Source organism: Miniopterus natalensis, chromosome 12 (assembly GCF_054644295.1).
Source record: "Miniopterus natalensis isolate mMinNat1 chromosome 12, mMinNat1.hap1, whole genome shotgun sequence".
NCBI lineage: Eukaryota > Metazoa > Chordata > Mammalia > Chiroptera > Miniopteridae > Miniopterus > Miniopterus natalensis.
In genome coordinates, this window is record NC_142092.1 from 72,908,095 (window position 1) to 72,933,860 (window position 25,766).

At 58.1% G+C, this 25,766-nt stretch overlaps 1 long non-coding RNA gene across 1 annotated transcript in view; it reads right to left on the reverse strand.

The window, feature by feature from the left end:
* The window catches only part of LOC107524657 (uncharacterized), a 115,722-nt gene that overhangs the window by 88,408 nt on the left and 1,548 nt on the right, over positions 1–25,766 (reverse strand). Inside the window, exon 2 of the long non-coding RNA XR_015715451.1 lies at positions 14,428–14,574. This is a non-coding gene — a long non-coding RNA (uncharacterized LOC107524657). The remainder of the gene's footprint in view (positions 1–14,427; positions 14,575–25,766) is intronic.

Here is a 25,766-nt window from a genome sequence, read left to right on the forward strand (position 1 = left end):
AGGAGGGGAAATGGGCCAGGACTGGGGGTGACGGGAGGAGGCCTGGGGGGGCCGGGCGGGGGCGGGGGCTCGGCAGCAGGAGGAGCTCTGAAATCAGGAAAGCTGCTGAGCAAAACTATCTCTGAAAAGGCCCCAGATTATTCATCTGAGGCTTCTTGCTGAATTTCAGTTCAGGCGGCTGCAAATATTTGAAATGAGTAATTTCTCCTGATGAAGACGGTCTGATTTTGATTCTGCCTCATTTATGTCGAGATTTGGGGGAGCCCCCAGAGGAGAGGGCTCGGGCCTGCGCCGAGCAGCTCCCGCCACCCTCTCCCCCAGGCTGCCTCCTGGGCCTGCCCCGCCCTGCCCAGGAGACGTGATTCTGGGGAGAGGGGGACCCGCTGGCTCACCGGGACCAGGGGACAGGCCTGGGCCACCCATGAGCCCCTGGGCGCAGGCAGCAGGAGCCCCCATCGGGACAGTCCGAGTCCGAGCCAGGCGGGCCAAGCCTGTGATAGCTCCTGGCCCCGCAGCCTCCTCCCGGCCTCCGGGCCTCACCCGCCAGCCCTGGGCCCCTGGCCCCCAGGGTTCCTAACCAAGCCCCTGAGCCCCAGTTTACCTCCCAGCCCCCTCCTCCAGGGCTCTGCTCTCCTCCTCTGCGCACCGGGGCCAAAGCGTCCCCAGGCCCTGGCACCTGCTCAGCACTCAGTCGGGCGCGGGCACCAGGCAGTTCCCTGTTCCTCCTACAAGGCTTGAGCCAAGTGTCACCTCCTCTGTGAAGCCTTCTCGGTCCCCACCAGCAGCGGGAGGCACCTGGGGCTCCCACACCCTGCAGAGCCCTGTTCCCTGTGCAGGGAGTGGGGTTCAGAGTTGAGTAAAGGGGGGCCCTGCCCTGGAGGATTCGCGGTGAGAGGGGAACCAAGAAGAAGCGTCGTGCCCTGGCCAGTGTGGCTCAGTGGTTAGAGCGCCGGTCCGCGCACCCAAGGGTCTTGGGTTTGATTCCTGGTCAAGAGCATGTACCTGGGTTGCAGGTTCGATCCCCACCCCCGGTCGGGGGGTATGCAGGAGGCAACCAAGCAATGTGTCTCTCTCACGTCATCGTTTCTCTCTCTCCCCCCCCCCCCACTCTCTCTGAAAAGCAACGGAAAGAATATTCTTGGGTGAGGGTTTTAAAAAAAAAAGCATATTTCCAGGTGGAGGCGGATGGGGTTGGCAGCTCAGGGACGGGGGAGCCCACTGCCCAGGTCAGCTTCTGGACCGAGGGGCAATGCCAGGCCCAGAACGGCCCCAGGGCCTGTACGAGATGGGCCTGACCTGCTGCCCACCCTCCCAGCCAGGTCTGGGCTGAGCTTAGACCCCGGGGAGAAAGGTTTGAGCTGGGGGAGTGGGTGGGTTGCAGGGTGCATGGGGTGGGGGGAGGGGGTAATTTCTGGTTTAAAATGCCGGTTCCCGGGTGCCCCCCGACCCAGAGGCTCTGATTCTATCAGTCTGGGCTCAGGCCTTCGTATGCTGCCCGGGGTGGGCAGAGGCTGCCGCCAGGAGTGAACCTGGCGCACCCTCGGTGCTCGCTCGTGTTCGCTGAATGGAGAAGGCAATGGATGGAGGTCGGAAACACCTTTCAATAGATGAGCATGTTCCTGGCAGAGGGACAAGCAAAGCTTTTTAAGATGAAAACAGCCAGAAGAGCTCCTGGTGTGGGGTAGGTGTTCAATACATAGCAGCTGCTCTAATTATTACTAAAGTATAAATGACTTACCCGGGCCTCTTCCTGTGAGCAGGAGGGAGGAGGGAGGCCGGGGAGCCCTGAGGAGAGAGGAGGGAACTATTCCAGAGACAGGAAAATCTTCCTGGGAGTGTTTCTCCAATAATTATATAATTTCCTTTTTCTTTAAAAAAAAAAAGTCTCTGTCCACGGGGCTCCCTGCTTGCCTGCGCCCTTGGCTGTAAGTTACCCCAGACAGCTTGAGGGCCAGGAGCCCCGCCAAAGAAATTACAGGGTCAGGCTAATGGCCGGAAAGCTCACAGCACCCCGGGTCCGAGGGCGCACGTCTCGGTCCTAGGGGTGGGGGGGGACAGCAGAGGTAACAGCCCCTCACGCCCGCCACCCTAGGGCTCCCCCACGCGCCCCCCAGCAGCCCTGAGAGGCCACAGACGCCTGATGGAAGGAACTCAGCTCGAATCTGACCGCCCCGGATCCTGCCCCAGCTCCGACCTTCCAGCACGTTCTATGCCCCAGGCACCCTGGCGCCTGGCCTCATCTCATCCTCACAACACCCTGGGGAGGCAGTTGTGTCATTGCCCAGCCGGGGAGGTCGAGGCCGGAGGGTCACCTGCTCAGGATAACACTGCAGGAGTGTCTGCAAGCCTGTCTGCGCCCGGCTCCCTCAGTGCACCTTAGGCCTCAGTTTCCCTGTGTGTAAAGTGGGGAGAACATAGGCTCCTATTCAAGTTTCCTGTAAACATTTAATCCCTTAAAAGGTGTCTCCCGGGGTTGGCCCAGGAGGGGCGCATGACACGTTCCGCTTCCCCGCCGGGGGGCCCTGTGCGAGCCCCTCACGGAGGCGACACCCTGGGGCGGGTCCTCCCTCCCTGTCCCGGTGGGTGGGCTGAGCATGGGGTGCAGTGCTCAGCAAGCGGGGCCCGGGGGCCTGGGGGCTGGGCTGCAGCGACGGGGCGACCTGTCACCCTCGGACACTGTCCTCCCGCAGGGCCACGAGGCTCCTGCTGCCGGAGGGAAAGCGGGGAAGCCGCCTCCTCCCATCCTTTGTCTCTTCCTTGCAGGGCTGGTTTTTGTTTTTCGTTTTTGTGTTTTTTTTCAATCCAGCCACTCTGTGGTCCCATCCGGGGCCTCCTGCCTCCTCCCACCTCCTCCTGGTGGCTGTCACACGACAGACATTTTTAGTGGTGACAGCTGGCCTTGTGGAACTCAGCTCGAGTACGGGAATGGTTTTAAAAAAAGAGCCAAACCACCGCCACTTTAAATAGCAACGCGGGGAGAGGGGGCAGGAGCGCCGGCCGGTGGCGCGGGACAGGGCGCAGAGCCGCGGGGACGGTCAGAGAGGGCAGGTGTCACACCCAAGGTCACGCGCTTGTGAGTGGCAGGGCTGACGCCCACCCAAGGCCCTGGCTCCCAGTGCCACCTGCCCTTTCCTGACCTTGGAGAGGGCCACCGCGGCGGGCAGCTCCCCAGGCCGGGGTACCAGGAGGCAGAGGCCCGGCGCCTGGAACTAGCCAGTCCTCGCAGGAACTCGGTGACCATTTGCAAAGGATGACAGGTTAGGGCCCCCAGGGGTCTGCCAGCACCCCAGGACCCTCAGACCTGAAGCCCTGGGGTCTGGAGCCCGTTCAACCCCCTTGGTCCAGATCAGCACGAGGTCTGACCATCCTGGGAGACTGACCTGTCCCCTCTCCACCCAGGGCTCCCCTCTCTGGACCTGTGTTCCTTTGCTTCTGTCATTGCTAAGGGGCGAGTGGCGCTCAGAACAGAAGCCCACAGTGCTGAGCAGGGACAGGGAGAGGGGACGCTCCTTCCTCCTAGTGTCGCCTGAGGGCTCCCCAAGACTCCCAGCACCCCATTCCCAGGACGCCCAGTCATGCTCCATTTTCTCCATGACGCTCGCCTTCAGTGCCCCCTCGCCCCGAATGTGGGCTCCATGAGGGCCGAGCATTTGCTCTGACACTGAGTCTAGACCCGAGCCTGTCACATGGCGAGCGCCTGGGCATGAGCCGCTTCTCCGTGCTGTGTCCCCAAGCAGCCTGGAAACCAGCTGTGGGTGGCGCGGAAAATCAGAGAAGGGACACAGGAAGCGGAGGGGGGAGGGGAGATGCCCGGCCGGGGGGGAACTTTTGTACCCTCGAAACCTGTACACCCCAGGAACCTACTGGGTATCTCTCGACTGAGCCTCACAACACCCTGGAAGGGGGATCTTTGACTATCTCCCCTACCTCACTTTACAGAGGACCCTGAGGCTCAGAGAGGTGAATACACTTGCCCAAGGGCACACAGCTCTCGGTGTGGGACCCAGAATTCTAACCCAGGTCTGACCCCAGAGCCTGTACTCTTGCTATTCATAATCAGTTAACGACTCCAGCCCCATCCAAGACAGTCATCCTGCACCAGGGCAGAGAGAGGCTTGTCTTCACCACGAGAAAGACTCAGAAGTTCAAGGCCGGTGTTTGAAGTGGGAAGCTCCCCGTCGCTAGGAGCATTCAAGCAGAGGCTGCATAACCCCCGGAGATGGGCAGAAGAGCGGGCTCCTGCACCGGCCGGGGGAGATAATCGGAGGGACTTTAGGGTCACTAGACTGAGACATTTCACTTCTGTGACCCACACCTCAGGCTGGGAGCCGGGAGTCAGGGTTTCTGTAAATAACAGTTACTCTGCGTGACAAGGCTCAGAGAGGAAAAAAACAGCCCCGGCCAGTTGGCTTGGTAGTCAGAGCGCTGGCCTGCGCGCCGGACGGCTGCAGGTTCGACTCCTGCCAGGGGCACGCGCCTCCATGGCAGGCCGACCCCCGGCGGGAGGCAACCGACCGACGTGTGTGTCTCTCTCCCCCCCCTCCATTCTCTCTGAAAAAGCAAAGGAAAAAATATCCTCAGGTAAAGCTAAAGAAAATAATAATAACCTTACTGAGTTAAAGAATTCTCTACATGTCATGACACATTGAGAAGCACACTTGTTTTCACACGCGCAAAGCTTAGGTGAATAAAAAATATCGACTATTTCAGAGTTGCTCCATGCCAGACTCTAACACAAATATTTTAATATATGGAATGTATTTTTAAATATATTATCTCATTTAACCCGCATGACAGTCCTGTGCGGTGGGCGCTATTATGACGTGCGTGGGTTTCTCTGTTTTTGCTACAAAATTGTGAAACAAACAACCCCCCAATCCAGTGACTCGCCGCATTTCTCTTCCTCGCTGTGGGTCAGGCGGGTGATTCTGCTTCGCCCCGTGGGTCGCCTAGATTTAGCTTCAAGCCGCAGTTAAGACCCGGTGAGCTCCACGCGTGTCTCCCGGAGCCATCGGCTGCCCGGGACGCGTCTGCCCGGTGGCACGTGGCGGGGGCTCAGGCAGCCAAGTGAAAACCCACCCGAACCCCCAGCCGACGCCCTCATCAAATGCATTCACGTCGACCCGCCCGGCAGGTCGCGGCCGAGCCCACGGTCCGTGGGCCGGGGTGTCCTCGCCCTCCTCCGGGGGAGGCGCCGCAGAGTCGCTGGCGGAGAGCAGGGACCGAGTATAATCTATTACGGGGGGGGGAGGGACGCTTGAGGATAATTTCCAATCTACCCCCTGGAGGTTTCAGAGGAGAATCAGGGCGTCAGAGGGGCCCGGGGTCACTGCTGCTTCGGGGATTCGGGGTGTCGGGCTGGGATCCCCACCCAGGCTGTCCGACATCACAGCTGCTCCGCCCCACAGGCGGTCAGGCGGGAGCCTGAGACATAGCAGGTGCTCAGTTAACCAAGGCTCATCGTCACGCGTACACCTCGAACAGGCGCCCTTCCCCGCATGCCAGCTAATCCAGGGAAACCGTTGGATATACGATTTACATTATTTTTAAAAAGAGACTTTAAAGAAGAAAACCCGAGCAGCCGATGAGTGAAATGTTAGCGCCTGTGCGCCACCCGACTTGAGGCGCATCCCCGAGGGCTGGAGCTCAGCAGGCGCTGCGAGAGCCGGAGGCTCCCCGACCTGGCCGGGCCGTCTCGGACGCGGGAGGCCGGGCCCAGCGGTGAGGCTGCCCAGAGGCCCGGCTCCTCTCAAGGACTAAAGGCTGTCGGCCAGCGAGGACGGTCGCCTGCGGCCGGAGGCAAGGAGAGAGGCAGGTCCGCTGTGGGCCGGGACCCGCGCGAACCCGCCGCTGGCTGAGGCTGTGACACGGGCGCTCGGATGGCGGCCGGGCTGCGGGACCCGGGCAGAGGGGCGAGGCTGCGGCCCCAGGTCAGCCCCACTGTGACGGCTGTCCTTCCGTCTCTTGGGCTGCGGAAGTGGCCGGCGGAAAACTGCGCTTCTAGCCCTTGCCCAGTGGAGCCCCTGTACCTAGGCCCCCGCTTCGTGACCCGGGGTTTGGGTGGCACATTGCCTTGGGGCCTCAGCTTCCTCCCCGACCAAGATGAAGGTGAGCGGTCCAGCCGGGGGGCTCAGTGGCTGAACGCTGACCTGTGAACCAGGGGACCGCAGCTCAGTTCCCCACCGAGGCACGTGCCCGGGGGGCGGGCTCCATGCCCTGCGGGGGGCGCGCAGGAGGCAGCCGATCAGTGACTCTCATCATGGATGTTTCTCTCTCCCTCCCTCTCTCTCTGAAATCAATAAAAACATATTTTTAGAGGCGAGCGGCAGGGGGTGAATAGAGGGGAAGGTGGAGTGTCGTCCTACTTGCCCTGGACACTGCGTCACCTGGTGCCCAAGCACAGAGGGGGGACAGCGGACAGATGAAGGAGGGACACACGGCCCTCAGGACAGCGTCCAGACATCACGGCCACTGGCTGCCGACCTCGCACCCGGGGGACAGGGGAACACACCCCGGCTGTGACGTCGTCTCCCCCAAAGCAGTGAACCCCAATCTGGACAAGCCTCAGACCTGATTTACGGGGAGCACAGGGAGCGGAGAGGCAGGTTAGAAACCCGGGGCGCAGGGGGCAAACCCCCCGGACGAAGGCGGAGCGCGGGGCGGGAGCCTGTGCGGGAGACGTTAAACCCCGCCGTTTCCAGGTGCGGCCCCCATTCCGATCCTGGTTCAAATGGAAACAATTACATACGAGCGTGTGTTGCATATATTTTATATGATATGAATCATATTAAGTACACAAATATAATTATATCTTAAATATCTAGCATATGAATACACTAAATATTACATTAAATAAAACTATAATAGAGCTATATACTTATATTACTAGAGCCATACATTCTATTAATAGAGCCATCTATTGTATTTATATTATATACTTAGAAACTGAGACCGCTGGGAATTTGACGGCACTACATATGTGTTTCACATATGTAATTACGTGTGAAATACATACATGGCCATATTTTAACACTTAAGAGGGATGAGCTGTCATTGATTTGGGGTTTGTAGGTCCAGAGCTCGTGTTCTGTCTGAAAGGCCCGTATTTTTCAGGGCTGCAGGCTGAAGTGTTTCCAGATGAAACGGTGCGGGATCTGGGGTTCGCTTCAAAGTAAGCGGGCGATGGGGGGGGCAGAGGTGCAACGAGGCCGACGGTGAGCGGTCGTGGGTTCGGGGGGTGACGGGCACATGGGGCCTCTTATACTATTCTGTCCATTTGGGGGAAATCTTTGAACATTTTCATCATGAGAAGTTAAAACTAAATAACTCCCATGATAGAAAAACATATTTTTCCCTTTTTTTCTTTGGTAAAATACACGTCACATAAAACGTGCCACCCGGCCGTTCCTAATGCGCGGCTGGGGCACTGAGCACGTCGGCGCCACTCCGTCCCCGGGGCCCCATCGTGCAAAACTGAAGCTCTGTCCCCCCGAAACACGAACTCCCCGTTCCTCCCTCGCCCGGCCCTGGCGACCAGCGTCCTCCCTCCTGTCTCTCTCTGCGAATCTGACCACTCTCGGGACTTCACATAAGTGGAATCAAACAGTATCTGTCCTCCTGCGTCGGGCTTGTTTCAGTTAGTGCAGCGTCCCCAGGGCTCATCCGTGTTATAACGTGTCGGAACCGCCTCCCTTTTTACTGCCCGAGTAATATTCCTCCGGGCGGATGGACCACCTCTGGCTCCTCCGTCGACGGGCTCCTGGCTGCTCCCACGTTTCCACCGCTGTGAGTGCTGACGCCGCAGCTGTGGGCCTGCGCGTGGCCGGCTGGTTCTGAATTTCTTCTGAGAACTTCATCACGGCGACCATCCCTCCCAAATCGGACCTGGGAAGCCAGAGCCCAACGTCCCAGCAACGTTCAACATAAAACATACTGAGCGCCTGCTAAATGCCCGGCATCGCGCGAGACGCTGTGGATCCACGACGGACGCGCCCTCGGCCTCGTTGGCTGCCTGACCCGCGGGGCCTGACCAGACAGGGGCGTTTGGGGTCAGACCTGAGCTTTCGAGAGCTCTGGCGGGGTGGCAGACGGGAAGGGGACGGCACTCGCCGGCCAAGCACAGGACAGCAGCAGAGCCATTCCAAACATCCCCACCAGTGTCCCTGTCGGGCACCCACCCAGGAAGCGACCCTCTCGGGCCCTCCCTGCCGCCCTCCTTCGAGCACTAGACTCGGGCAGCCTCAGCTGTCAGCCCCACCAGCCAGCCCAGCAAGACTCGGGGGTCCCCTTGGCCTTAACAGAAGAATAGCCTGCGGGCAAATTTTAGGGGTGAACTTTTCTAATTGGGCCCCTGGGTGAAGTCCAGGCTCTGCCACTGACCCCTGATCAAGCTTGGGCCAGCCACCCTGCCTGAGAAAGTCACCCATTCATTTGGGGTCAAATGGACACCGTCGCAGTGGTCCCAGGTCATTGAGATGCTGGGCCGGACTCACCCCCTCTCCCACACGCCCTCTCCCCATTGCTCTCTGCCCTGCAGCCCCCCTTCTTTTGCTTCTCCAAAAGCCCCAAGTCCCCTCTAGCCCCAGAGCCCTCCCTCCTGCTCCTGCTGTTCCCTCCAGCGGAAACACCTTTCCTTGCTCCGACCTGGCCATCCCAGGCCCTGTCCTAGTGTCCTGGTCCCCGGGTTCACCCAGGCCCCTGTGTGGCCCTCCCCGCGACTCAGGTGGGGTCATCTGATGTGTTATTAACGGTAGAATGTCCCCCGCGCTCCCTGACCCTAAGCGCTGTACCCCAAAGGGCCAGACGCACAGCTGACAATCGACAGTCAACCGAGGCTGCAAAGGTCTAGGCGAGATCAGGGGTTTCAAAGCGCTGATCAGGGAGGGGGGGCTGACGGTATTGGGGGTGTGAGGGGAGCCAAGGAGGGGCTCCCAGGTGAACGCTAAGGAGCTGTCCCGGGGTCCCCGGCGTGGCCCGCGCTGCACCCCGCAGCCCGAGCCCTGCAGGCGCCCAGCCGCTCCTCTAGGTCCGCACCGCCGCAGCGCGGGGAGGGCTGGGCGAGCTATAAACTACAACTCCCATGATGCAACACTGCGGCACGGCCCCGCGGCCTTCTGGGGATTGTAGTTCTCCCTGGAGCGGCGCGGCCTGCAGGCTGGGAGCCTGGGCTGGTCTGGGGGGAAATGCGGGGCCTCCGCGGCCAGCTGATAGGGAGGGGTGAGGACTGCGGCTGCCTGCGCCCGGCTGGGGCGCCTTTCCCTCCAGCAGCTGCCTCTCCGAGTGTCCTTGTTCACCATGGTCATCATCACAACAGCTGCTCTATTTACTGAGCACCTACTGTGTGCCAGGCCCTGAACTAACCTGCTGGAGGGCAGAGACGAGGGCAGACATGGTCCCCTTTGCTGGCCCACAGGCCCTGCAGGGAGACAGTCAGGGCACCTTTAATCACACAGGCGCCTAAATTACTTGTGCTGCGTCCGGAGCAGGGCAGCAGGGAAGGGCATGGGCGCGATTTTCTGAGCCAAAGACAGACAGAGAGAGCCAACAAGGGGCTGGAATCGTTAAAACTCAAAGGGTGAACTTGATGGGTGTAGCGGGAAAATCCAGAACCATCCCTGCCGACCCCCTCACTTCTCCGAGAAATTAGCCCAGGGAGAGAGGGGCCTTGCCCAAAGTCACACAGCAAGCAAGAGGAAGTTGGTCCAAAGAGGCAGCCCCACATGGTAAACTCCCCAGGACAGGGCCTGGGCCCCTCCAAAACACACACACCCCACTCTCGCCCAGCCTTGCACGCAGTGGGTGTGAGTTAGAGCTCAGCGGCCCCGACATCCAGTGCCTGGTGTCCTCCCTCAATGTGGCAGAGCCCGGCCCCTACCTGGTGCAGGCTTTCACCTTCCTGAGCCTGTTTCCCCATCAGTGCAAGGAGGACACTGTACACCCACTTTCCTTTCTGTGCCTCAGCGATGCTGTGGGACAGCCAGGAGCCACCCATGGACCACGCTGAGTGCCAACGGGAAGGACAGCTGCCAGGGAGGGAGGTACACGAAGGAGAGAGACCCGGGGGGCTGGAAGCCCTTCTCTGAGGACTTAGGGTTTAATCTGAGCCCTGAGGACGCCCCAGTCAAGTCTCCAAGGAGAGCCTGGAATGTACCTCCCTTGGAGACACATCGCCGGTGCTCAGGTCAAATATCAGAACTTCAGCCCAAGTCTGGCCACGTCACTGCTCCTGAAAAGCCACCCCTGGCTCCCTGGAGATCTCCAGGTGAGGTCCACGCCCCCAGCCTTATCCCTGCCCACTCCTTGACCTCCTGGCCCAGAATTCACCAAGCCCTTCCCTCCCAGGGGCCTTGGCAGGCCGTTCGCCAAAGCTATGGATGGGCCACCCAACAGGCATTCCAGTCCCTCTGCCTTTCCTCCCTTCACTATGGAAATGAGCACAATTTTAAAACTTGATTTTCCCAGCCTTTCTTGCAGTTGGAGGCGGCCATGGAACCCAGTTCTAGCCACTGAGATGGGACAGAAGTCCCTGGGGAGCACGTCCCGTTCTGAATAAAAAGATGGAGTCAACCCTGGCTGGGTGGCTCAGTGGCCGAGAGCATCGCCCCGATACGGCAAGGCTGCGGGTTCGATCCCCAGTCAGGGCACATGTGTTTCTTTCTCTCTCCTCCCCCGTTCTTCTCTCTAAAATCAGTAAAAAGTAAAAAAAAAAAAAAAAAATTAATTTTAAAAATAAAACACAAAAAAAGAGATGGAGTCTGTCAAGGAAAAGGCCTTTTCAGCCTTTGCCCTTTTACTCTTCCCCCCTCTTCCTGCCTGGGACACAGACATGAGGCCTGGAGGTTCAGCAGCCAAACTGTGGCCATGAGGCAGCAATGAGTTCAGGGTCCCTGTGCTGGGGACAGTAGAAAGGAAGACAGGAAGAGCCAAGGTGCATGGCGTCGTTTATAAGCCACTACATGGGCCCGTGATGACTCGCCCCAGGCTTACTGTTGTCTGAGTCGAAATCCCCTCTGTCTAAGCCGCTGTGGTAGTTACCTTGTCTGCCACGGCCACAGGCCGACAATACACGACCCTGCACGAGTGGCCCTGCTGAGCTCCTGTCTGGTTGCTTTCCTTGGGGCTCGCTGCGCTCCAGCCGCTCCAGCCACAGTACCGGCCTTTTTCGGTTCTTTGACCACACTGAGCTCAGTCCTGCCTCGGGGCCTTTGCACCGCCCACACCTACTCGGGGCCTGGCTCCTCCCACCCTCCAGGTCTCAGCTTAAACGCCACTTCCTGCAAAAGGCCCCCGTGTCCCGCAGCACAACCTGGGGGAGCCTCTCGGGCACCTCTGCCACGCGACCCTGTTCTCTTTTGGGCACCGTTTCTTCCTGCTGATATTTCAGATTCCTTTCCTCATCTGCTTCTTAGACAGGGTGCGAGTCTCGTGGGCGAGGGTCGGGGTGCTCGCTTGCAGTCCTTGCCTCCATCCCCGGAGCACAGCTCATAGTCGCTGCTCACTAAAGGTTACTGGGTTCATTAATTAACGTGTTAATTAGCGCTGCTCTCCGGCCTGACGTGCTCTCTCCGTCCTTGCCCGGGACCTGGGGATACCCGGCCAGCTGCACCCTCCTGGGGAGGCCTCCCAGGTCCTACAGGACAGGGGCTGGGACAGGGCCTGGGACAGGGGCCGGGACAGGGGCCGGGACAGGGGCTGGGACAGGGGCCGGGACAGGGCCTGGGACAGGGGCCGGGACAGGGCCTGGGACAGGGGCCGGGACAGGGCCTGGGACAGGGCCTGGGACAGGGGCTGGGACAGGGCCTGGGACAGGGCCTGGGACAGGGCCTGGGACAGGGGCCGGGACAGGGGCTGGGACAGGGGCTGGGACAGGGCCTGGGACAGGGGCTGGGACGGGTCTAGCTCCCCAGCCCACGCCGTCCAGTGCCTCCCCTGCTCCCCTAACTGCAGGGTAGTAGACATCTCCATCTGTCAGATGCCATTCCCCCTCCAGGACGGAAACTCCAAGCGGGCAGGGACGGTTTCTTCAGTCCCTGCGCCTGCCCAGCGCCCGGCACAGGCAGACGTGTTTGTGGAAGGGAGGAAAGAAGGGAGGACGGAGGGAGGGAGGGAGGGAGGGAGGGAGGGAGGGAGGGAGGGGGGGGAGGGAGGGAGGGAGGAGGGGTGAGCTACTGACTGCCCAGCCCGGGAAGGGGCCACTTTGGTGTCTGACTTTCCCGCCCCAGCCCCAAGGGCTCAGGCTGGGGCAGGGACCCCCGCGCCCCGCCCCCACCCCGCCCGGGGAAACCAGAATCAAAGCAGCGCGTGGGGTTCGGCCGCCTGGCTCTGAACAAAGGGGCAGCTGCTGCCTCTGCCCAGGGCCGGGGCTGCTCCCCAGCAGGATTCGGCCCCTTCCCCGCCCCCAGCCCTTCCTCACCCTCGCCCCCAAATGACAGCCCACACCCTCGGCCCGGCGTGGAATTTTTCGTCTTCAAAGCGCTTTATAAACATCGGCTCATTAGCTGAGCGGCCCCTTGACACCAGGAGGCTGCTCCCTGGGTGTCTCCTGAGTCATCGAGCCAGAGTTCACCGACAAAAACAAGTTTTTCCCATAGAGCGAGCAAATGCGGCACCGCAGCCAAGAGCACTGCGGCTCAGGAGGCAGGGAAGGGAGGAGAGGCGCTGCCTCCCGCGGGCACCGAGCGCCAGCAGCGCCCCAGGAACCGGGGCGCCCAGGGGTGCCGGGCTCAGGGAGCTGCCACCAGGCGCTTCTGTCCCCTGCCCAGGGCCTGAGCCCTCCCCCGGGCACAGCTGCTGCAACGCGGCCCCAGCAGCCTGGCGTCTCTTCCTGCAGCCCCGCATCTCCCTCCTGACCCCCCGCCTTTCCACCACCCACCCGAGGCTCCCCCCCCTCCCACCCACCCTACCCCCCCACAGCCACAGCCCACGGGTCAGTGACCACTCCATCCTGATAAAGGAGAGGCGATGTCCGCCACCTGGTATGGGGGGGGGGATGACTCGGATTCGAATCTCAGATCTGTCGCCGTCCAGTCCCTGGCGCTTGGGAGCTGAGGTCTTCTCAGCAAAGGGGCAGCTCCCAGCCTCTGTGGCTTCTGAGGCAGAGGTCGGGCAAAGGTCTTAATGTGGGGAACTAAGCCCCGGGATCGCTAAAGCTCCCCCCAGAAGGCGGGGTGCTAGCCTTCTCCTGAGGGAGGGCCTGGCCTTGGCCGCCAGCCTCCACGCGCCCCACCATCTCAGCCACAGAAGAGGCATTTAATAAAGTGCTGAACTAAAAGCCCAGAGACCACCACGTGAACCTCTGCCAAGCTGGCCCGGCTGGTGCCCTCTACAAACTGCCCCTTTGTCCCAACAAGTATTGACCGAGCCTTTACTGCGTGCCAGGCGCTGCGCTGGGCACAGGACACTGCCTCCGAGGACGGCAGAGGAGAGCTGGGGGTCCCTCCAGGGCACACACCAGCTGCTTCCTGCTCGAGTGAAGTCTGAATCCATGTGGCCCCCACATGCGGGCCCCTCGAGGACAGAGACCCTGCTCAGTGGGTAAGAATACTTGGCCAACTGGGTGTCCATTTCACCCCGGTCTTCCTTCCTAACAGAACCTTGGTTTTGTTCAAATAGACCAATATGCTCAGATAAAACCATGCACCTCCCAGACTCCTTTGCAGCTAGCTGGGCCACTTGACCCAAGTTTGGCCAATGAGATGGAATTAGGAGTCTCCTGCTGGGAATGTCTAGGAAATCAGTTGTTTTCCAGGATAAAAAGAAAACATCGCCCTTCACTTCCCCCAGCACCCCCCAATCTTCACATCAATTTTCCCACCTGGAATGCTGTCGTGACACCTGGAGGCAAAGCAGCCACTTTGTGCCATAAGGACAAAAGCCACATGCTCGGGATAGTGGGGCAGAAAGCGACAAAGGCCTCTCCAGAGGCTGCCGCAGCTCTGACTGCCTTCTGCAGGACCGTCTGCGTTCTGGGTGTAAGCACCGTGGCCAGGTCTCTGTGACTTGCAGAAATCCCAGCTCATCGCCAGGCCGCCTCAGAGACCGCCACGGTGCCCGGAGGGGAGCTGCTGCTTGATAAACACGAGTGAGGGACACAGTGAGTGGATGGGTGAGGCCAGCCAGGCCCCGCGGCGCTGTACAGCCCTGAGACTGCAGGAGCTGAACTGCAAACTTGACCCCAAAAGAAAACTGCTAGACAATTCCATCAGAGTCAGGAGGCCTGGATTCCTGGCCCAGCCCAGCCTGGGCCACACGGTGTGACCCCGAGCAAGTTCCTTGGGCCCCTCCCGGGGCCTGTTTTCCTATCTGAAAATTAGTCCGTGGGACTTGGTGGTCTTTGGGCGGGTCTGCAAAGGGAGCAGCCAGGCTCATGGGCAGTGGCCCTGTGATTCTTTGGTTTCTTTCTGGTGGGGAGGAAGGGGCTCTTCTTACCTTCAAATCCAAGTTCCACAGAGGGGATGGCAAAGGAAGACGCTCTGGGCTGATCACCTGGGAAGGGCTGGCCTCGAGCTCCCTCCGTGCCAAGCGCTGTGCTCATCTCCGAGTCATCGCTCTCTGTGGACTGGGTTGCTCTTGTCCCTGTTGAACAAATGAAGAAACTGACGTTAAGGGTGGCACAGCCTGGCCTCATTCGCAGGGTGAGCAGAGGCAGGGAGGGCCAGGGCTGGAGGGCCAAAGGAGGAGGCCGGGCGTGACTGCAGCCCCCGCTTATGGCGGTCCCCGAGGTCCCAGGGGAAATTCAATATGCCGGACCCCGGTCTTTCTGCCTCCAGAGCAGCACTGCAGCCCCTCCCAGGAGGAGCTGGCCACCGACGGGGAGAAGGGAGGGGCAGGCAGAGCCCATGTGAATCCAACCCACGGAATGATGCTCGGAGACGTGGGGGCAACGAGAAATGCATGGTCCTGGTGGGGACATCCAGAAAGGCTTCCTGGAAGAAGCAGCACAGGAAGGGGACATGTGGAAGAGATTGTAGGTCATGCCCGAAGAACCCGCAGGAGGGCTGGGCGCTCGGTCCACTGTGTTCTCCGGGTCTGGGGGGGGCCTGATTGTGGACGCAGCTGCCCGTGACTCTGTTTCCCCCATCAGACCATGTGCTCCTCCACAGTCTCCCTCAGGACCTGGCACAGACCAGGCCTCAGGGGAGGGGAAAGGCCGGGTGAGGCTCAGCAGGTCCCAGGGCACCTCGGGGTGAGCAGGAAACGAGGGTAGGAGCTCTGGAAATGTCCCCACTCAGCATATAAGGCGGCGCCCTCCCTGCTGGGCGCTCACCTGGTCCTGCCTCTCCCGCCTTCTGAACCCATGAGGTCCCACTAGCCCAGGGGATCCCCAGCTGCCTGGCTGACAGGGGGGCCAGAGGGGAGGCTGGGGCGGGGGAGGGGGTGAGTCACATTAGAGTCAGTCTGACTCCACTCTCCCTCCCAAGATTCTGCATGATTAACAAGGCCCTGGGTGGCTCTGAGGTGCAGCCGGGTTTGGGAACCACTGACTGAAGCTGTATGGGCCTCAGTTTCCCAATCTGGAAAATGGGGGAGTAATAGTCCCATCCCATAGCATAGCTGTGATGATGGTGAGAATTTAACATGGGGGACAAGCCCAGCAGGTAAATGATGGTGACGATTATTCTACACACTGGACCAGCAACCAAGCACAGCAACGAGGCAACGGCCCTGAACTTCACATAGGTCCGGACATGGCCCAGAGACTGCGCAAGAAGCTAGAGGATCATCTTATTTGTGAAAAGTTCATCGTGACCCAATAGTCATTCAGTGTTTCCTAGGTCACCTTTTAATGCAAATTTTATCAACAAATTGGACAGCTTAATGCAGGCATTAGAAGAGGGGAAATCAGGAAAGTGAATCAACCAGAAATTAGCCTCCTTCCCCTCAAACACACCCAGCGGGAGTCAAGGATTAATTAACCGCGCCTTCCACTTGGATCCCCTGTCCGCAGGATTCACTCGTGTTTGTTATAACAAACGCTGTAGGTGCCAATCAACAAACCCATTTCTTCAGAAGAGCCCAAAGTCACCAACAGAACAAACACCTGGCTGGGCTGGACCCTAGGGAGTTTTATCTTAAAACAAAAGCACTCCAATTTCCAGTTATTTGTACATGATACCTGGGAGCAGAGGTGGGGCAATGAGTGATTAACTTTACTGGACTGCAGGTATCTGGAGCTGTCAAAAACCTGTACTCTTACAAATAACAATCCCATAGGACGTTTAAACAATGATCATGGTCTTCAGGCACAAAGACAATTTCAACAAATTCTAAAGTAAAACTCATTCTCAACACAGTGAAATGAAAATTCTAAATGAATATAGCTAGAGGTGTGTGTTTTTTAATCTAACTAGGTGAAATTTTTAAAAACTTCCAAATAACTCAAGATGAAGAGGAAATTCAAAGGAAATTACATACTACTTAGACATCTCCTACTATTTGGATCTTAAAATGAGAGCACTGGATATTAAACCTTAGAAGATGCAGCCAAAGCGATACTTAAAGGAAAATTCATATCTATAAATATAGTAAAAGGTATCACCTTCCTAAGAAAGAGATTCTTTTAACAGAAAATTGGCTTACCCATCAAATAGCCCAAAAAGGGGAGGGACTTTTGTTTAATTGTTTTGCCAAGTTTCCTTAAAGCTCATAGACAGAAAGGTTGCTTTTCAAAACCTCTCCGTCTCCAAACTTGAAATGTCTGTCAAACTTGTGATGACATTCCAGTCGTAGCAAAGATGTGCAGATATACACTACGTTTACTGTCTCCATTAGACACATAAAGAAAGCAAGCTAGAGAAAGTGTGATGCCTACAGAGAACACTCACTTCCTATTCTGTTCTCATTAACGGCTAACTTTACCTGAAGCCTTAAGACACGCACTAGATAGGGACTGTAACAAGGCTAAAATTATTGACCCTGACTCTTCCACTCATTAGCTCAATCGAGTCACTTAAAATTTCTGTAGCAGTCAGCGTTTGCCATAATGATGCTGTATAACAAACAACCTCAAACTCTCAGAGGCTTCCTCTACAAACATTTCTTCTCACACTCATTGCTCTGTAGGTTGACTGCAATCGCCTGGTCAAGGCTGGACTCCACTAGGTAGTTCTGTTTCAGGCTGGGGGTTAGGTTCAACCTGCCCCACGTGTCTCCACATTTCTTTTGGACCGGAAGTTAAATGGGATACATTTTGTCGTGACAGATCGCAAATATGCCAGACATAGAGCAAAACCACGTGATATCTCCTACAGCCTCCTCCTAAGAGGCTTGCTGTCTCTTCTACCCACAGTCCATTGGCCAAAACAAGTCATATGGCCAAGGCCAAAGAAGCAGGGCAGGAAAATCTATTCCACCCCAAGGAGAAAGGGAGTGAATAACTGCTGAACAATAACCCAATCTATCCTAGTTTCTTGGCCTCAGTTTTCCTGTCTGTAAAATGGGGTCGATGAAAAGTCCTACCTCATAGGAACAAACGTCAAGCTTTGCTCTAACCTAACCGTACCTGAGCCCTGTGCTGGCCGGCTTTGGACTTGGGTTATGTCCCACTCCTCCTCGGTGGGCGGATGGAGCTGCGAGGCTTAGAGCTGGGGGTGGAGCCAATGCCGCCCAAACCACAGGTCTGCTCCCGGATGGAGAAGAGTTGGAACCTGTGTCAGGAACTTCATCACAAAGCCCGCCGCCAGTATTAAATACATTCCCATTAGCCATCAAAGATAGTCCCTGAGTTCCCGTGACCCAGGCCTCGCCGGTGCTGAAAGCGAGGCTGGCATCGCTAGTTTACCAGCTGCTTTTTCTCCTTCAATGTCTTGGCCCAAGAACAGTCTTCATGCAGAACCCTGGAGATGGAGGGGCTCAAACAGGCTCACTTCGAGGTCTGGGCTCGGGAAGCTGCCCAGTCAGTCCACCTCATTTTCTACAAGGAGGCCAACGGCAGGAGAGCGGAGTCACGAAGCATTTGGGTTTCCGAGAAGAACAGGCTCGGGTTCACGCCCCAGCTCTGCCGCTTTCTGGCGCAGGCGAGCTCGGTGCACCGCAGCTCCCTCATCTGGGAAATCGTCTGCCCAGAGGTGGAGGGTGACCCAGAGCCTGGCTCTGGGGTTGGAACCCCAGCCCTTCCAGTGAGCGAGTCTACAAAAGCTTTGTCTCCTCACCTGTAAATTGGGGGTCAGACAAGCTCCCTGGCGGGGTGTATACAACACCTCCGCCGTGGGCCACCACGCACAGCACCTAGGACACGCTCAGCCTTCAGTGAGGAAGGCTTCCCGTCTCTTCCCTGTGACCCCAAACACGCCGGAGAGGTTGCCTTCATCGACCCGGGGACAGGCCCAGTCCCTGATGCGGGAGGACGGGGTGTGTTGTATGACATGCCTCGTAAATGTCAAGAGTCCAACGAGTCAAGTACCAGACTTTGTGAAACCGAAGCTGCCGTCAATGACCAGACACATCCCCGGTTCAGAGCCGCGAGATGCGGGGCAGCGGGTGCCGCAGCATAGATGAAACTCGGCGTGTGGTGTCCCAGGCGAGGAACTGAGATGTGGGCTCGCAGAATTAAACGGTGTCTGATTTCACTGCTTGGGACGGCCTGTCTCCCCGCGTGGGCCGCACGCCGCTGGGGAGGGGACCGTCCTTCCCCTTCTCTGATGTCCTGTGAGGGGGTTAGCACATAGCAGACACTCGACAAATATCTATTGAAAGAACGACCCAATCGATCCCTCCGCTCATCAAAGAATCAATGAATGGCACTCGCTGATTTGAAAACTGTGCTCACCACGAGGGAAGGGGCAAGGCTGCTTAAAAGTTTGTTTTCTTTTCTGCCGTTGTTAACCCTCACCTTAGGATATTTTTTCCACTGATTTTCAGAGAGAGTGAAAGGGAGGGAGGGAGGGGAGGAGAGAGAGGGAGAGAGGATTATTGATGTGAGAGACACACTGATACATCCATTGGCCGCCTCCCACACGCGCGCCAACCAGGGCCAGGGGTGGAGCCTGCAACCCAGGTACGTGCCCTTGGCCAGGATTCACACCCACAACCCTCTGGTGTGTGAGACACTCTGGCCAGGGCAAAACTTTTCTTCTTCTCAAGCGGGACTTCCATGCTAGACGGATGTTCAAATATACTTTTTTTTTTTTTTATGAATCTGATCCATGCAAAGCTAACACAGTTGTTGATCACGTCCCCTCACACAATGTTTGCTCATTGAAGAGACAGTGGTTGGGCATCTGTTATCCGCTAGGGACGAATAAGCTGCCGAGCACAGGGACTGTGGGCCTGCCCACAGGGAGCTGAGTCTACTGGGGGAGGCAGGCAGACCTGTGAAAAATAAACATTTTCTTGGTAGGCATGTGGTGAGCCCTCCGCCTCCCGCCCGCAGCTGAGGGCATTTTAGTCTACTTTTGTGACCCGAGAATGGGTCCAAGCTCCCCCTTTGCTTTCTTCTAGGCCTTTGTGTCCCTGGCAACACTGTATTCATTGAACTTAGCCATCTGCCTCTGGAGCGCACCTAAGGACTACATTTCCCAGCCTCCCTTGCAGCTAGGTGCGACCATGTGACTCCATTCTGGCCAATGAGAGGGAGGAATGATGATCCAGGCTCCACCCTAAAGCATCCTGGGGCGTCATCCACCTGCTCGCTCGGCCTCCAGACTGCAAGGCTGGAAGCAAAAAAAAAAACAAAAACAAAAAATCCGGGATGGGGGGAAGGACAGCGGGGGAGCCGGAGGAAGCTGTCTGCCCCACACCGCGCTGCAGCGCGAGGAAACAGAAACCTTTATTGGGTCACGTCCCTAAGGCTTCAGGAGCTGTTTGTTACTGCAGCAGAGCATAGTCCGACCCACGCAGCCGCTTATAAAAAAAAAAAATCACTCCCACCCAGCCCGCGTGGCCCCGTGGGTGAGCCTCAACCCACGAACCAGGAGGTCGCGGTTCGATTCCCGGTCAGGGCACAGGCCCCGGCCGCCGGGTCCCCAGCAGGGGGCGCGCAGGAGGCAGCCGGTCAAGGACTCTCATCATTGATGTTTCTCTCTCTCTCCCCCTCTCCCTTCCTCTCTCTGAAATCAATAAAAACATATTAAAATAAATAAATATAAAAATCACTCCCGCCCAGCTGGGCGTGGCTCAGCGGTTGAGCATCGACCTAGGATCCAGGCGATCAGGGTTCGATTCCCGGTCAGGGCACAGGCCCGGGTTGCGGGCTTGATCCCCAGTTGGGGAGGCAGCCGATCAATGACTCTCTCATCGTTGATGTTTCTCTCTCTCTCTCTCCCTCTCCTTTCCTCTCTCCGAAATTAATAAAGATATATTAAAAAAAAAAAAATCACTCCCATTTTCTCATGAATGAAACTAAAGACATCCTCACGGCCAAGAAGGAAAACCAAGCACTGAGAAGAGACCCTGCCACGAGGCAGATGAAAGCCACGCAGAGGGGAGATGGCACTCCAGGCTGGACCCCCGGCTGTGGGCCAGGCCACCCTCCCAACCCCGAGCGCTGAGAGACGCTGAGAGCGGGCGGCCAGGGTAACCCGGGGCAGCATCACAGGGATGGAGTTTCGCAAGTCTCGGCTCTGAGTCCTGGAGGTCACCTCTGCCTCCTGCCACCCACCTCCCCAGGCGTCGGGGTGACAAGAGCGGCCCTGGAAGCAAAGAAGTCTAGACTGCAGTCACTTCGCCTCTCTGAGCCTCAGCCTCCCCGTCTGTAAAATGGGCATGATGACCACAGTACCTCGGTCACGGTTCTGTCGTGAGGATTCAACAAGGTGATTCACGTGAAGAACTCAGTGGCTAGTCCACAGTAGGTGCTCAGTAAACAGGCTAAGCGGAGGGCACTGGGAGTGAGCACCAAGGACACACGGCTGACACCCCCTGTGCTACATCCTGGGGCCGGTTCCGGAGAAGGGCTCTGCCCACCAGCTCGGGAGGTAAATCGAGGGCTGTCGGCACTCACCGGGCTGTCTCTAGCTCACACTCTCTTCACATGTACACTTGAGAAACAATTTTTTTTTTTTTTAGAAATGCTCTCAAAACAAAAACAAAAACCCTGCTTTGTTCAGTGTAAGCACCATTAAAAATTCACCAGCTGTGGGAAGCGAGAGGGACAGGAGTGCAGCCCGAGCTCAGGACAGATTGCTGGAGGGTTTGCATCCAGCAAAGCAGGGATGGTCACTCTCCTGTCCCCCAGACCCCCATTTGCTTCCTTTATCGCCATCCTTGCCACCCTGTTTATTTATCTGCTCACTTATTTCTGTTTGTTTTCCAGCTGGTCTGGGATGTAAGATCCACGAGAGCAGTGGTTCTGGGAGCTGAAGCAGAGCCTGGCACACAGCAGGCACCTAATACTTGCAGAAGGACACAGGGCCCAGGGAATAAATGAGCAATTAAATGAATGGACAGGAGAGCAAGGGGGAGGCACGGCCGGTCAAGAATGGATCTTTCCGTGGGTCAGACCAGAGGCTGGTCCCTGTGCAGCGGCCAGGAGACACGTGACCCCAGAACGTCTCTTCTCTGGGCCTCAGTTTCCTGAACTGTAACATGGGGGTTATATTCCTACCCACCAGTTAGATTGTTCTGAGCATTAATGAAAAAAATCCCCATGAAACATAATTCTGCGTCTGGCACAATGGTCTGTAGTTTTAGTCACTGAGTGGGGAGGTGGGGGAGGCAGGCGGCACATGCACCAGCCACCACCACTCGAATGAAAAGAAAGAAAGTGTCTAAGATTCAGTTCCTGAGATCCAAGGAGCTTCTCCTTAGAAACTCCCAGCTGAGCCCAGTGTGGGGACAAAGGTCTGTACTAAGTAAGTTATAAAAACAACTCCCAGCCAGGAACCACTGAGCTGCCACCCCCCACAGACACCCACACACCCACACACACCCCACCCGGGGCCGGCCGGGGATTAACTCTGGCCTGACCAGCACGCTCGGCTTCTGGAAGGATTTGGGGAAAGGGGCAGGGGGCAGGGGGGAGCTTCCCGTTTCATCTCAGTGCTAACCCCCTCCGCTCTTCACATCATGTTCAAGTCCTGCGATGCTCGCAAGGCCTCCTGGAAGAAGGTGTCTGAGGAAACTGAGGCCCCAGACAGGTGGTGCACCTTACCCAGGGGTAACAGGCCTGTTTCTCCTGACCCCCAGGCCCCTCTCCGTGTGCTGGAGCACCCCAGATGTCCCAAGCGCTGAACAGACACCATCTTAACCCCAGGGGCAGCTACCCAGCAGGTCTGCCATGAAGGCTCCCCGCTGAGCCCTCGGCAGACACCCCTGATCAGCTGGAGCATAGGCCAGATCCCTTCCAACCCTGGGCTCCAGGCAGACACTTCCACTCAATGGGAACTGGCCTGGGAGATTCAAAGGCCTCTGGGCCCTCCCCAGGGCTTAGCACCGCTCCTGCACGTTGGCCAGCACTCAGTCCTCAGGGACCGAGTAGATGAGCCAGTGAGTGAGCAGGTGGACGCCCAGACTGTGCCTGGTGCCTGGACAGAGGCCCTCAGTTGGGAGATGGTGTCTGCCCTCCAGGCACATTCCATCCATAAGTACAGGGTTCAAAAGGAGCCCTCCACCCCTCTCCTGCTGCTCATGGAGCTCCGACTTCCCCAGACCCTGGGACTGGAGCCACTCTGCTTCCTGCCCCATGACCCAGGCAGGTCCCTGAAGCTCTCTGTGCCTCAGTGCTTCATCCCTAAAATGGGAATTACAACCAAACGTGTCTCAGAGGCTGGCGTGGGATTCAGGAGACCACCAGGCGGAGCGTGGGGCCCGGGGTCTGGCACAGAGCAAGACCTCCCAAAAGCCAAGGGGCTCTCCGCCCTTCTCGTTACACTTAAGGACCCCGAGGCCGGGGCCACGGTGTCTGTCTTGGCGCCGAGCCTGGTGCCCAGGCCGTGCTGGGCTGCCATAGATGTTAGTAGGTCATGAACCTCCACCTGGGACGGACGGCACAGGTTCTGTGGGGCAGGACTCCAGGCCCCCGGCTGGGCTCCCCAGCGCCCACCAGCCACGACACAGCCTTGTTGGGGTGCAGTGCAAGGCTGCCAAATGCCCAAGCACCTCGGAGAGAACAGTGACCCCCCGCAGTCAGCCGCGCCCCACCGCATTCTTTTGCACCCCATCACCCTCTGCGCCAAGGCCCACAGTCCCAGGTCTTCGTCCCCATGGAGCAACCCCAACTCCAACCACAGAGACAGAGAGCTGGGCGGCCAGAGGCGGGACATCTGGGTCCCAGACCCAGCTCCAGGCCACCATCCTCGGCACATCCCTCCTCCTCTCTGGACCTCAGTTTACCCATTTGGAAATTAGGGCCGGGGGGGGAGGGCAGCCCGATCTCTAGGGCCCTTACAATTCGAACAGCGTGTTCTGCACACTCACTTGTTGACTGACCTAGTCCACAAGCATTGCGCCCCGACTGTGTACCAGCCCTGTGCGGGGCACCCTGCTGCTCTCTGCGCAAGGCCCCTCTCCCGCCTTGGCCCCCAGTCCCAGCTTCCTGAAGGAAGCCTTCCCGGGCCAGCTCTGGGGCCCCTCCCCGGCCTTCCCACAGCCCCACCTTCTTCCTATCACGGCTGATCGCTCTGTCCTCTCGCCTGTTTATCTGTCTGCTTCCCTCCGAGTGTGGCCTCCTGAGGGCAGGATCACATCCTGCTCCTTCCGTTTGCAGGGATTTCAGAGGAAGGTTCTGGAAACGGCTCTTGGGCAAATGGCCAAATAAATGAACATGTGAACTCCTAATCTCTGCCCCCCTCCTCCCCCCAGCACGACGCCCTCCGCGTTCCCTTCCTCAAACCAATCCCTGGGAGCCCAAGGGGCCAATCCCCCTGCTGACCAGGAGCCTTCCCAGCCGTGACCCCCTCCTCCAAGCTCGGTGACCAAAAGGTGCCCACAAACCATACACGGCATTCTCAAGGTGCTAACAGCTCTGCTGACACCACCTGGGGCTTGACTCAGCAGACACTCGTCAATATTTAGGCATTAATTAACCTCCTCCAGGGAGCACCGACTGGGTCCGGGTGTGGCCCCCAGCTCCAGGGCAAAGGTGAGCCCCCCAGCTTTTCTCAGGTGCCCAGGAAATACGGCCAGCCCCCCATCCCCGGAAGCCTGTCCCACTCAGACCTGCTCCCATGCACCCTGTGCGGGTCCGAGGGCCCCTCCTCCGCCAGGTGCGCACCTGGATCGCATGCACACACGTGCCAACACGCCACCCTGGACAGTCTGAGGCACCCTGCGCCCAGCCACTGTGCACCCAGCCGGAGGCTCGTGTGCAGCCCACCCAGTCTATCAACATTCGTGAATCCCTACTGTGTGCCCCCAGCCTCATGGCTCCCGGGGGGCACCCAAGAGCTCAGCTGTTCCACTGCCTCCTTCAGCAAGTGTTCCCCACAGCAGCTGCGGCAGCCCCCCCCCCAGGCCACCCCCGAAAGAGATCAAGGGTTTGTAAGAAGCTAGACAACTGCTCAGCCCTCCCCACTAGACGACCTCTTGATTCCTGAGAAGGAGGGGAGACCAAGTAAGCATGGGCCCCAGGAAGAGGGCCCAGAGGGTGGGGTCCTGCACATGGGGGTGAGCCACTTATCAGCTGACCGCAGGGAGGGAGGAGCTTTAGCTCAGCTCAAACTCACCTTGGGGCCAAGTGAAGCCGGGGGCCTGGGAAGGGCCAAGCGCAGCTGCCCCCAGCCCTCGGCTAGAGAATCCACCTCCACCCCTGGCCTGATTCCCCGCCTAGGCCCCCAGCGGTGTGCGGTGTGGCCCTGAGAATGGCTGTGAATGAGGGGGCTGAGGCTGGGACAGAGAGTGGCTTCTCCATGGACTCCTGCAGGCCCTGGTCTCAGGGCCACTGGCAGGAAAGTGGTGGGGCGTCAGTCACATCAAGGTCACTTCACCATGAGCTGAGCCCAGAGAACTGAACTCAGATTCACCCATGGCAGCAGCAAGTGGCTGATTTTTTTTTTTTTTAAATATGTCTTTACTGATTTCAGAGAGAGGAAGGGAGAGGGAGGGAGAGAGAGAGAAACATCAATGATGCGAGAGCCATTGATCGGCTGCCTCCTGCAGGCCCCTGACTGGGGATCAAGCCCACAACCCGAGCATGTGCCCTGACCAGGGATCGAACTGCGATCTCCTGGATCCTAGGTCGATGCTCCACCGCTGAGCCACGCCCGCCAGGCGCAAGTGGCTGATTCTGAAGAACCTAGTTCTGCTCCTGGAAATAGATCTGGGTTCAAATCCTGTCTCCACCCCTTCTTGGCTGTGTCACCTTGAGCAAGACACATAAACTCTAAGTCCGAGTCCCCCCAGGAAGACTGGGCAAGGACAGAATGAAGGCCAAAGCCAGCATGGAGAGCACGTTCGTGCACTCTCGCAACGAGCCAGACTCCACAGATCCCGGGCTTGACTGTTGCGTACAGAGACCTCACAACTATAAGGCCAGGTCGGGCCCCCTGCCCCCTCCACATGCCAACAACGTCTCAAAAGTGAACTTCAAAAATAAGTAAAGGGAGCCTTCGTGTGTCTTCAAGACAGGCTCTGGGGAAGTAAGGGGCAGCACATTTTTATTCCTACAGGTTTTATCACATAGACAAGTCCCACAGCTCTGTGCCCCTATCACCAGGTCGCCAACAGAATGGAATTAAAATGCCTCTTTTCTGTAGATCCCTTAAAATGTCAATCCTGGCTCCGCTGGGTGGAGCTGGGGAGAGGTGTTGCCGGTTACAGGGGCTCAGACCAGTTTGAGATTGTCCATAGACGGCATGGGAAGGACAGAGCACTGCCCTGGGGCTGTGGGACGG